The sequence below is a fragment of the Osmia bicornis genome, chromosome 9, assembly GCF_907164935.1.
Source record: "Osmia bicornis bicornis chromosome 9, iOsmBic2.1, whole genome shotgun sequence".
NCBI classification, from domain to species: Eukaryota; Metazoa; Arthropoda; class Insecta; order Hymenoptera; family Megachilidae; genus Osmia; species Osmia bicornis.
The window spans coordinates 1,754,174-1,767,541 of NC_060224.1; the positions used below are offsets into that span (position 1 = coordinate 1,754,174).

A 13,368-nucleotide genomic window follows, 5' to 3' on the forward strand; every position below is an offset into this window, starting at 1 on the left:
ACATGAACAGCCGCGCACTTCGTATCACTTTGTTACTTGACGAATAACGCACACGATCGGCGTTTAAAGTGCAATTTTAAGAAGGTCGTCGATACGATCGTCGATCGACACATGATAAATCAGCATGCAAGCGACAGGTTAAATAAGCCCGTTGAATTCACTGAGTCATTCGACTTCCTAGTTTATAAATTCACCTTCAGGCAGGATACCTTTTGCATGGAACTAAATTCTAAAATTTATATTTTAGAACAAATTCAACATAATTTAACATGTACTGTATCTGTATTTCATTTAAAATCATATCCCTGTCGTTAACGTCAAAAATGATCTATTTATGTTGGAATAAACCAATAATGAAATTTTAAAGTTTACACTCATACATTTTTGTATATCATAAATGCATAATTATCAGCAATCTACCGAACACAAGCTGGAGAAATTTTATGTAAGTTTCGATTAAGATGTAATTTTCTCACGCAACTTGCCTTGTAATTCCTTCACGCGTGCAATCTGCGCGGTCTAATAAGATCCTTCTAATAAGATTGTCGACAATGTTCGCGTTTCAGCGAAATAGGTACATGAGCGTACCTATCTTTATATCCAGAATGTCCAACGTCGATACGACTCCCATATTGTCCGTGTCGTTTATCTACGTACGCCGATTAACCATTTTTTTCCTCTACCCTCTTATGAAATGGGATAAGAAAATATATCGTTCCGTTTCAATAAAGCCAGTTCGGATTTGTCTCGCGTGTATAGCGCTTTTCACTTTGCACGATCGGTTGACGCGATTACTCCTCGGGCAACGTTTAATTCGACTACGATTTCGTTACCGGCAATATTTTATCCTTCGACGACGTATCTACGGGTTCATTCGAATCTGGATCAATGATCATTTTCTTTGGTCACTTGTGCTTCCATGAGATTTACACTCGCTTGTTCAAACTATCGCCTAAATTTTGTTTTGCCGATTACTTTTTTAATGAAAATAACACAAAAATGATGATTATTCAATTCATATTTAAAAATTTAATTATAATGATTTTTGGTGAAATCTTTGCTAAAATTGGGAGTGCCCAAATTACTACATAGATATTACCCCCAGTGATTTATAACTTCTGAACACGATTTGATCGTCCACGATTAATCCTGAACTGTCAGATAACTTGAAGAACAGATAGCGAACACTTTCACGATTCCTGTGAAGAAAAGTCCTCTCGACCTCTGTGGACGCACATATAATGCTTCCAGATTCGTTAAATCAACTTTATTGTGCAACGAGGCACGTAACGGGAGGATTTTTCTTTTAACGAGCCAGTCGAAATCGGTTCGCGCAACTTCAGTCGCGTATAATGCCGTTTTTATGCTAACAGCCAAGATCGTTCTCACAATGTTCTATCATGTCATGCATTACCGCACATTCCTAACGAATGCTTCGTATGCTAAAGCTAATCTTTTGCTGATACAGAGTACTTTATATTATTGCTAAACAAATTTTTCTACAACGATGCTTACATAATGGATTCTTAAACGTTGCAATATTTGCTTTGGCTCTATTATTCGGTATAATAAAATTAAACCGCTAAAGTAACGAATAATTTGCTCAATTTTATGGGTAATTGTGAAATTTTAAAACTAGTGTGGTTTTTCAACAATCTGGGTTAATGGCACACTATGCATATCAATGCCTATCTAATTTCTAACACCTTATCATTCTTTACTTTGGTTATACCTTTTAACTCTAATTAAATCATTAAACATTCTTGCGATAGCTGGTGTGTCATAAATTCACGGTTGTTAAATCTCTGGCCAAATTCCATGAAATGGCAGTCACAGAGACAAAAGTCATAAGAAAATTTCTGTTGGCTCTGAAAAGTGTTAGGTCTGAAAAATGAAAAAATATTGCTGTTTATAAATCATATAAACACGTCACTAGCAATAATAACGCAAAGCGTGTCCGATCTTGCAACATAAACAATTCTCATTTCTCATATCTGACGTTAATCCATTTTAATCCATTATCGGGAATAAAATTGGTTCTATAGAATCGCAAAGTTTTGCGGCGATCACATTGAGTAATGGATATTGTATGAAATAGAGGGCAATTAAAGGCTGGAAAAGAAACCCGGTCGAAGCGAAAGAGAAAAGTCTGTTGGAAAGCACGCGATGCGAATTACGCGAAGAATTCTTAATCCCCTTTGTCGCGATCGCGGAAACCAGATGGCTCGAGGATAAGATCCGATCTGCTTGTTCATTAACAACAATCTGTTACAGAGCCTCGATGAAAGAATTTAACTCGTTCACCTCCAACAGAGTTTATCTGTTTGTTGGAAATGTTTGAAGAATGATTAACAAATTGTTAGATAACACATTTGTTGTCTGTACACAGATTTCAAAAAATTATATAGACGAAGTGTTGCGAAATAGTAGCTAAATTTTTTAATTCATTAAAAAATAGAGACGGTCTGAAGGAAGTGATAAAATTTCATTTCTATCGGATGTTAAAATTCTTAAGGAAAAGGAAAAATCTTTATTGGAGGCATAAAATTGACACGGTAGGTTGCAAGCGAAGTTGAACGATAATAATTCACGAAAATTTATCACGGTTGAACAATTTTGTCTAGGATTCAGACGATTACAGCAACTCCTCGAAATATTTACCATTCTAAAGCAGTTGGTGTTGGGCAAGAACGAGCCTGCGCTTTCCATTTCATATCGTCTTCGTGATTTAATTTCACGAGTGGAAGGTTCTCATTTTCAACCATCGAGATGCACTGTCTTTCGTTTGTATGCGCTGAAACGTTAATTAAACGTGGCATCATTCGTAAGTAATCAAATGTATCTTAGTAACACTTGCAAAAATCTAGACAATATGCTTATTATCATCATTTTGATGCACGAAATCCTTCCTGCTGAGAGTACGGTTTCGTAAAGTTGCCTTTCTATGGCATAAGATGCAAATCAGTGGTATGATTTTAATACCGATACTGACCTGTTGCCGATTTTCGATAATAATGATAATTCGTAGTTAACTTGAGAATGAAAACCACTGAGAGATTCTCGATTGCATAGGATCCCCTTCGGTGGATGTACAACGCGTGAACAATTACTAGAATACGAAAGACAATGTCCTGCGCAAACACGAATGCATTCGCAAACGGTGCACTCGGGTTCCCTACCGGGCAAGCGAGAATAAAAGTTTCCTACTTGGCTGAATGAGTATGTGCCAATGACTCGTAGGATAATTACTTCAATTATCTGGATAACGAAAGACCGCGAACCCAAATCGAGTAGAGTTTCACTTTGATTTCGAACACCCGATTAAACAAATCCAACCTATTTCCATGCTATTATTCGCACGCTTGCTCAATCGTTCCTTAATCTACGATTAACACTCTTCCTGTTTTCCTAATTAAAAACAGGTGCACTACAGTTGCTTCTGACTTCAAAAAAAAATCTCTTACATTATTTAATATTTAATTTATTTAAACGAGTTATGTCTTAAAAGACATTTAAACATAAAGCAATCTGGCACGATACATCGTGTTGCATTAAATAACGTCGGCGTTTAATAACAGACTCGGCTACCTGTAACCCCTTTGTAATGTCAGCGTTATTACAACATTCCTAGCTGCTAGCACAAAATTATTATCGATAGCCAACAATGGTCGATGCAATTAGAAGTGAACACAGGTTAGCTGGCAAACCAGAATCATACCATTTGCGATCGGGTTGTTAATCTTGGACCATGTAACCTGACGGAAGTTTTCGTTGGGTACAAACCATAGTGTTCGCAGAAAAGTCATTGCAGCCGAGAGATAATCAAGGAAACTGAAGAGTGATAATCGATCTGGTCCACTGAGCGTAAACCGTTTTTGGAAGTACTTCTTTGATCACTTGTTACGGTTGACATTTTCTGTGTTTTCATGATTTTAGTTCGATTTTTGCTTGTTAAAAGAGACAAAAATCGAAATCGGTTTTCATCACGACATAAGCGTCGAAGAAGATTCCTCCAAGCGCTTTGATCTCTCAATCGTGATCGCGTTTTCTCGCCGACTGATTGACAACTGTATAATTAGCGGCTTGGAAGCTCGTGTTACACGTTACGTGTAACGACGCGTAATGAAACAGCTCGTTCATCTTCGCGGATTTAACGATCGCAGTGTTCTCGAATTTGAAGACACGTTTCTCGTACGAACATACCACTTGTCGCGTTCATAAATGTCAACGCGACTATTTCCTTTAATTCAGAAATTCAGAAATGATTCAAAGTTTCGATTCGAAGGCCTCGCAGTCTCCTTGTTAGAACAATATAAAAACTATGGAATGTTCAAGGAAAATTAGTATTGTGATAGTGTGTAAGGTAAGAAAGTCGGGAAAGGAACTTTAGGAAAGGAATTTCAACGAGACTGGAGAAATTAAAGCAACAGTACAGCCATCACAGTTTTATGTAAGATATTTTCAATTTTTTTTCAATTCTACACCATTGACGTTAATCAGATGCAAATATTTCATTTTTTATACAGTTTTAATAAGCTCAGAAAAAGTATTCGGTAACTTTCTCCGTGGTTTCTACTCGTGAAAAACGATTCATGGTTCGTAAAGTGATAGTGTATCCAATGGGTAATCGATTTGTTCGTTCGATACGATTAATCGAACTCGAGTGTACTTAAAATTAATTTATTTAAACGAACAGTACTATTTAACTCGGCTTTCTCTAATAAGTTGCAGTTTTAATGATAATACCAGACTGATTAATTATTTTTGAATTTATCACTGATAATTAATGCAATTTATTATGTTTCTGCTCTAATTAACTCCAGTTTATGGTACAAATTAAATTATGCGAACGAGTTCCGGTCATTTGTGAGAATTAATATGTTTAGAAGCGTTATTATCGCGTAACTCTTCCTTTCTAATAATCTTCTGTTGAAATCGATGGAACGTTGTATCATCCTGGGGGTCGTTCGGTGCATTTCTAAACGGATGAATGTCGTCATGTGAGGAAACAATCGGAAAATCTTAGTGTTTAATCGCGTTGCGATTCTGCGCAGGGGGGAACAGACGTGCGAAATTTCGTAATTTCGAGGCAATTGCGAAAGCTACGGAAGGCTACCGCAAAATTATTCCGCGCGGCAATATTAATCTCCGTCGAATATATATTTTCAAGGATTTGCACAACCTTGCGTTTTATGGTTAGCAATTAGTCCCTGTTGTAGACTTGTAGTCTGTAACACAACAATCGATTAAGGGTAATTAATGAATTCCTCCCCATTTTCGAATAAAATCAAGGTTTCAATTTGAAAATGATTCAGGAAACGGTCGTTGATAATATAATCGCGTGAAAGTTAGCACGCAATTTCTTAATTCCAAAATAAATATAATTTCCAATGATAAGATTACGTCAGATCTCGTGTCATTTATTTTCAGTTGATAGCATAATTACGATACGTCGAGGATCCAAGTCGACATATGCTCGCATCCAATTAATATCAATCTCAAGCAAATCGCATTCGAGTCAACCGTAATTAAAACCGCATCATCTTAAACTACCCTCAGAAACACGCTTGAATTATCTCACTGATGATTCAATACATTACGAAATGTTCTAGATCGTTTAATACGCGTTGAAAACTAGTATTTAATGCGATAAGATGCCACTGAAGAAACGTGCAGAAAATTCAACCAGAACTGATTTGTAGCATTTTACAATCTTATTTACTCTCTCTATTCGTTTATAAAAAGATGAACGATATAATTGGATGATCAGTGTATTTAAGGAAGCACACAGAAGTAGTGATTAATTCCAATTAAAATTTATAATCATACAAATCATTTCTCATATAGAGGTAGATACTACAAAATTTTTTATTTATTTGTTTCTAAAGCTTTTTACCTGCTTTAAAAAGGAGTAATAGAAAGAGGGAGGAGAATGCAACGGTGCATCAATAAAGAAATGCTCGCGTTCGAATAGCTCTGCACGTTTCCGTGGAAAATCCAGTTCTTCGAATACTTTCTACTAATAACTATTCCGTTCTCATCGTGTAACAGGTATACCTAACTAGCGATGTTTACTCGTTGATCAGCGAATCGTTGTCGGATGCAGGTTGAATCGCTATTGTTCTAAGCGACAACCATGACCCACCGCGCGCGCAAGATGAAATCTTTTTTCGCGGATCGCTATCGATGCCTGTTCAACAGAAGGTCGCCATTTCATAATTAACATTGTTGGATGTCGTTAAATGTATCTAAGTGTATCTATAGTATCAAAACAGGTTTCAGTACCATCATTGGCACACAGGTTATTCAGTTCCTCAAGGAAATAAAAGAGGAAAATGACGCGATGCAATGCAGTTTTATGACTCTATTCAGTTTTATTCTCGTTTAACTGCTGATTATGGCTCTGCTGATTCTAAACTATAATACGATCGTCATTTTACCTTTGTGATTGTTATTACAGAGAAAATGTGGGAACGAACTTTAACTACCATTTGAAGAATTTCTAATTAAATGACAATTATTAGTACTATAATTGGAGATGTGAAAGGGGTATTAATCTCGTACTTTTATAATATATGTTAAGTCTACTGTACGAAGAACAATTAAATGGAGGAAAGTAGATCCTGTGATGCAATTAATGTACTCCTTGACTCTATTCTGTTGCTTAGTTGTGGATGGATGATCGCTACTCTTTGATGTGCTTGCCTGTTTTCAAAGCAACTGCCTTCTACACGATTATTGCATTAACGTTGCTTAGAATACATGCTGAGTTGAACTCGTGGGTGGCCCCGTTACTGTAAATAATTGGTTAGCAACTAAACAAACCCTCGTCTTATTCCTGATTGCAGGAATGTTTCGCAAGATAGCAAGTGCCTCATTGTTTCGGAACAAGTAACCTTTAATAATACAACGAATGCTGGCATCCTAAATTTATGTCTAATTCAAGTATGTGTCAGTTTTTCGCTTTTTCAATTTTCTTTTTCTAAAAATAACCCAATCTTACATTTAAATTTTTATTATTCGTCAATTTAAAAATTGAATTTCTTTATATTATTCCGTGAAACACGCTATTGTGCACTGTCGCATAGTGCACTACGATAAGTTCCTTTCGTGACACAGAAGATCGTCGTCTATTGAGACGGTGGTGCATACAATTCTTCAAGGTGCCGTGAGCCACGAAGCTGATCGGTCGATTCTGCATGTCCCGCGGTAACGTTTCGCTTCGATATTGCTACTTGTATATGCAAATCGCGACAGGCTGGTTGGCCTGACAAAAAATCTTGCCCAGTGAAACGAGGCACAGTAACGTGCAGGATGTAATAGAGCCACCTGTCTGTCTACGTTTGGCCCGGAAAATAAGCACGAGTATCGCGGCGACAGCCACTCGCGTGGTTTATGAGAACAGTTTAGAAGGAATCGGGTCGAAATAACCGTCGGGCTTTTAACTGGCTGTCTAAGGTAACATTCCATCGTTATTAGCTCCTTTGATTAACCAATGTAGCCTTTTGCGTTAGTGGAAGTTAGTTTTTTTGAGCATCGTTCGAAGTTTGGAAAAGAATTAGGTCACCTACTAGTTCCCATAAATTCGTCAATGGTACCCTGTTTTTCCTATAACTTATCTAACCACATATCGTTGTCCGTTGCAGGTAAGGGTACACTGTTTTCTCGTAATTTTGGATGGGATTTTCTGATTGCATGGAGGTACTGGTTGAAGAGGTATTATGTCTCCTTTAATTTACATTATTTCTTATACTTTTATTAAACAATGTAGTATCTATAATATATGAAATATATTTTTTTTTATCAATAATTAGCTTGGTGAACATATGAGTACCTTGGTGAAAAGGTATATCGAAGTGTGATGCACCGATGCACCGATGCGCCGATGCACAAAAATGCATAAAATTTCAGAATATGCATTACGCGATACCATTTACATAATTTCGTTCTACATTTCCTTTCCATTATTAATTTCATTATTTTCTATTATTAATTGTTTTAGAGGTACAACTAGATCCAAACTAGATAATGTCAAGAAACAAAAAATTTCTCTGCTGCTAAACGAATGATAGTTATCATTTCCAAGCAGCTACCGTGAAGAAGTTTACAATCTTATCCTTGTGTTGGTAGATTATAAATTACACGGCACTTCGTTGCTGTCGCGTTCGTTTCTGAAGCACGACTACCGTGCCGAAACGAGAATAACCGCGTCTTATTTCGAGACATACTTATGGATATATATAAACGATCTTTCATGCTCGTTACAAGTTTGATCGACAGCGATAATGCGCTTTAACGCGTGCTTCTGTAGGATTCTTTTAACATTGTTAGAACAATGATACCCTGGGATCCGTGTGTGTTCAATAGACATTAGGTTTCGCAATATCCTTCAGGTGCTTCTTACGAGTACGTTTTTCTTCATTGAATAGAAATATAAGCAAGCAAGAGGTTGACAAATTCAAAGAAGGATAGAGTTCAACAATTTGATCGTTGAAGTATAAATCCTTTATTTGTGGTCAAGGAATTATAAAGTACATGTTGCAACGTGAAACGTAATCGGTGCTCAAGTTAGAAAGTGCTCCTTCAGATGCATTCGAATGAACCTTAACGCAATTGCAAAGCAAGTCGCACCATTAACATCGAAATTGTTGAAAAACGTGTCGTGAATGTAGAGGGTATTATCCGTGTAATAGCATCGAAAATTGGAAGTCTTTTCATAAAGTATCTTAACATACAAATTATTACACTAAGGTCGTTGCATGGGTATTAAATGGATGATTCGAGACATCAAAAGAGTCTGACGCGATTTCATAAAATAGCACTTACTGAGAATAGGTGTTAATTCACAGTATTTTGATGAGAAATATTCTACATTTCTAACTTAGAAAATTTAATTTTCATTTCATATTAATTTCTTTTGCTAGCAGGTCCCTTAAATTCCCTTACTTGAAATAATTGGTGGTAAATAATGATACATAAATTAGCTATCGTATTTTATACTTTTTTGTCTATCACAAGTAATTTTCTTGGTCGAAGTAGAATCCTTCCACATCGTATATGGTGGTTGCACGTGAACGGCGGGAAACTTCCTAATAAAATGTCTTCCTTAACGAGTTTTTTGTCAAATGATTCCTAATTAAATACCTGCAATACTTTCGCACCGTGCGTCCCAATAGTGTTCCTTTCGCTTTTCCGGTTTTCCCTGTGGAGGTTCGTGTTTGATCGTAAAAGGAGAAGCAACGTGGCCAATGAAGCGTTTTCTTATAAATTGACGTTCACGAACATCCTTATTACAAAATTTAATTAATTAATCGTTAATTCGAAGAATAATTCAATAACGTATCATAGATGCATAGACATCCGCAGTTCGCTAATCGTTCATTTAAATACCAGAAATTCTCAGCATTTCGATGTCTGTTTCCTTTTTCCGCCTCTTTCCCTAATTGTGCATAAGTACCTTCGACAAACGCAACATCTCGTAATTGTCACTAAGTAAGTGCAATTTCGAGTGGCAGCCGAATGCCAGGCTAACGAGCTCAACATGTGCCAATCGTGGGTGCGCTCGTGCGACATTCATTCGATGCACGTTTCACCGGTTTCACGGTTTTGCAAAATCCCTCGCAACATCCACGAAATCGTTCTCAAGTTAGTAGATGTTCACCTTTTGTCTTTAGCAATTGTGTGAAATTTTGATGCAAATAATATTTGAATTATGCTGACAATTACTCAGAAGGATTTACTTACTGTTAATTAAGAATTTTCTGAATTCGTTTATAATATAAAGATTATAGATTAGATTAGGGTTATTGTTTCATAAGAATTTTACAATGTGTATTGTTTCTCAAAAAATGGTATTCCAAGAAATGGCACATTAAGAATTATTATGATTCCTTCTGTTTCTGTTTAATAAAAAATTCTTCGCTACAAAAATCATTAAGCATTCAATATTTCTAAAAAATTCAATTTTCAAACAATTTTGAAAAAAGAAACGTGCTCAATCTCTCTCGGAATTACATTTAAAAGAAGTACTTGGATTCGTGCAATTCCTGAAATGTAAATAGACATTTGGAACGGTAGGAAATGCGTTTAAGAGCCGGTTGCGAGGAGATCGAGGGAAAGAAAAAGGAACTTGTAAAGAGAGGTAGGAAGGAATTACGGATGCCGAGGTTTCTACGGATGCCGGGTAAATCTAGTTCCTCATATCTCGCACCTTTTAAGAGATCCGACCCGAGTGAAGTAACGTCGCGGTTGGTGTCTCTTTCGTCGACCTCCTTGCACGGCTCATGTCAGGATCAGATGCACGTTCCTCGGCACGATCGGCCAGTTCGATCGGCCGACGAAAATGGCAGGTGAGACATTCTCCCGCTGGTCAACTCACGTAAATAAGGACGCGTTATTTGTTAACGGTTACTTTGTCAGGTATCGCTAGCCTTTTCGATCGTGGCATCGAAAGAACAACCGACACGGAGAAATCGTCGGACCTATCAAAAATTAAAAAAATTAACTACCCAGAACTTTAATATCGAAGAGTAGCAGAGCGAATGTTGTAAGAATGCAGAAAAGTTTTGATAGCTTTTGATCGATGGAAGCGTTTGCAATCGGTTGAAATCCAATTAGGGTCGCACTTACAATAGCAGAATCAATTTTACGATCGTTGTTGCGTTGAAGCGTAATAATGAGGATTCACGATCGAACCGTACCATAATTTAGATTAATTTCCTATTAGACTTTGCTCTATTGTGTTCCTTTGCTTCGCACATCCGTTGTGCATGATTAACATTGCAAAACCGATTTCGCGAAATAAAAAAGCAAACGTAATCGCTGGTAAAGCGTTGAGTTAACGTGAAATTTATTTAGATGTCGAAAGCCTGTTTAAAAACTGTTACTTTCATTGTAACTAATCTTTCGACACAAAAGGAAATAAAGCAGGAAATAGTACAAAGAAAAGCCTTGATACTTACATTGTTACTTAGTCATAGAATGGAACGCGATTTCTGGTCAATTATGTTTTTGTTCTTTAAAAAAGTCATTGCTTTTCTTGATTTATATTTTATTTTTCTTTGTAATTATGTCCAATTAGGAGATGCTTCGAAACTTTTTAAAATTACAATACACTGCAAAGGGTTACACGAGGTTTGTGTAGAAAACGTAGGTATACAAGAATATTAACCTAAAGTTACTTGTGAGAAAAGTAAAACGTAACACAGGAATTGAAGTTTACCATTGCCTTTTCACAGACTTGCTTCCCGCTCAGCTTTCTCTCATTACAATAGAATCTTTAGGTTCTTTATGTCTTCTTAATTTCAAAAACAAATTGGCGCTTGCTATACCTATTGATCGTTTGCATTGTCTTGGTAACATTTTCTTGTTTCAATTCTCGGAACATATTTTTAATGATTATTCGAAAAGTCTGAAATACTTCCAATTTTATGACTTTCGCAATGATTTGCATCAGTCGTTATTGATTGCTTTTCTGACATTTCCTAAACATCAAAGTTTATTTCTTAAGGTCTAAAAAGACCTTAACCAGTATCCTAACACTTTCGAAGTGTAGTGTATCTTGAATTCCGATCGTAACTGTAATAATCCCAGCGATACTGTATCAATGATATTCAAAGTCATCGGTGCACGATTAACAGGTTTGCGACCCTCACCGATCGGCACGCAGCAATTTATCCAACAGAATGACCGATGAATATTCATACACGCGCATTCATCCATCCCGCTCGATCGTAGATCATTACGAATGGAAGTCAAGGGACGAAAGGAGGCTGGGCATGATGAATCCATGCCACTGACATGTACTCGCTCTCGGTTCCTCAATTACCAGTCACGGGCGATTTGGATGAACTCGAAGAGAACCGCAAACACGAGAACGAACCGACCACTTTCTCCGTGGCTACGAGCCGAATCGTTTTTTTCACTCTTACAGGTCGAGGGATTATTCATTCGCGTGCTTATTCAGAGGCGAACGGAAGATCATTGAAGGAGAACCACTCGTGCGGACGAGCTGCTCGATAGCAGTCGATGATGTCAGTGCCAAGATCGATCGAATAGCAAGCAACTCTGGTCAAGAACTGTTATACATAATCTATTCCAAAAGTTCAAGGATTTGTGGTATCAAAAATTAAAAATAGGAAAAGGAATTCAGAAATTATAGGGTTGATAGTGTTGGCTAGATGAAGGAAGAAGGTCCTAATATTCATGGATAGAGGAATTAGGGTTCAACTTTACTTTGGGACAGACAAAATTTTATTCTGATACTATTGGGTACTTTAAACGTTCGAGGTCTCTCATTCATCGTATCGTGTCGTGAAAGTAATTCGAATATTTTATTGACGTCGTAAATAAGCAAGGTGGTGGTCTGTGAACGGTATCGGTCGTCCAACTGACCGCAGTACCGATCACCTTGACCATGAAAGATGCACGGACAACTCTTCAGGCCGTGGATCCTCAGGAATTCGTTACGTCGTAACCAATGTCAGCTTTGCTGACCGTCCATTCGTTTCTTGTAAAGGCCACTGATCTGCTATTTCTTGAGTCACTTGGAAAAAGGCAAAGTTCAATATTATTTTCCTCAAGATCGTATGTTGAATTTGAAAATAAATTCGATTCCACAGTTTTTTCCGCAGTAAAAATATTTTCTAATGAATCTATTAATAAATACTAATTAGACGTTTCAGCCTTTATATCTCTATTGTCGTTCAAAGTGTTACGTGTGGATTTCTTACCCTGTGTTTCAAAGGATTGTATTAGCAATCAGTAGGAATGGAATCGTAGGAAAAGAAGCAAACCGTGGGTAATAAAAATATCGGTACAATAAGCCGGAACGAGGAAAATTCACGGTTCATAGGTGACGGATATATCTTCTAAAACGATCGTTGAAAGACCCGGAAAGATGTGCTAATAAGCAGTGATTAAAATCGGCTTCGTTATTTGTTGTCCTCTCTGGAAGAAAGGCTCTTTCACGCTACCAATGTATAATTGGGAACGAAATACGCATACAAGTGGATACGCACCTACACAATGATACAAAAGAAAGTGTTCACCGCGATCGATCTCTTTCACGAGGTAATCAGATCATTTTTCGTTCACTTTCACCAGATCTTTTCTGGGACATTCTTTTAAGATGCATACGTATCATCGTATGGGTGCCACCACTGATTCAGGTTCTCTTTGCTTGTAAAATTGATAATTTCTTCGAATCCTAAATCTCTTCAGTCTATCTAAAATAATCCCAATAGAAGGTAAAAACAGTTTTACAGCAAATAAAATATGTTCTCGTCTAATAAAATAAATAATCTTCTAATTCGATCACCTAGCTGTCGATACCATTTTACTTAAACGAGGCATTACTTTTAAGCACTA

The 13,368-nt window shown here is 36.9% G+C and overlaps 1 protein-coding gene across 2 annotated transcripts in view; it reads left to right on the forward strand.

Moving 5' to 3' along the window:
* The window catches only part of LOC114876801, a 44,614-nt gene that overhangs the window by 14,256 nt on the left and 16,990 nt on the right, over positions 1-13,368 (forward strand). Inside the window, exon 2 of one of the 2 annotated variants that reach the window (XM_029188634.2) lies at positions 7,647-7,716. The exons of the other annotated variant lie outside the window; for it this stretch is intronic. The gene's annotated coding sequence lies outside the window, so the exon portion shown is untranslated. The remainder of the gene's footprint in view (positions 1-7,646; positions 7,717-13,368) is intronic. 2 annotated transcript variants of the gene reach the window in all.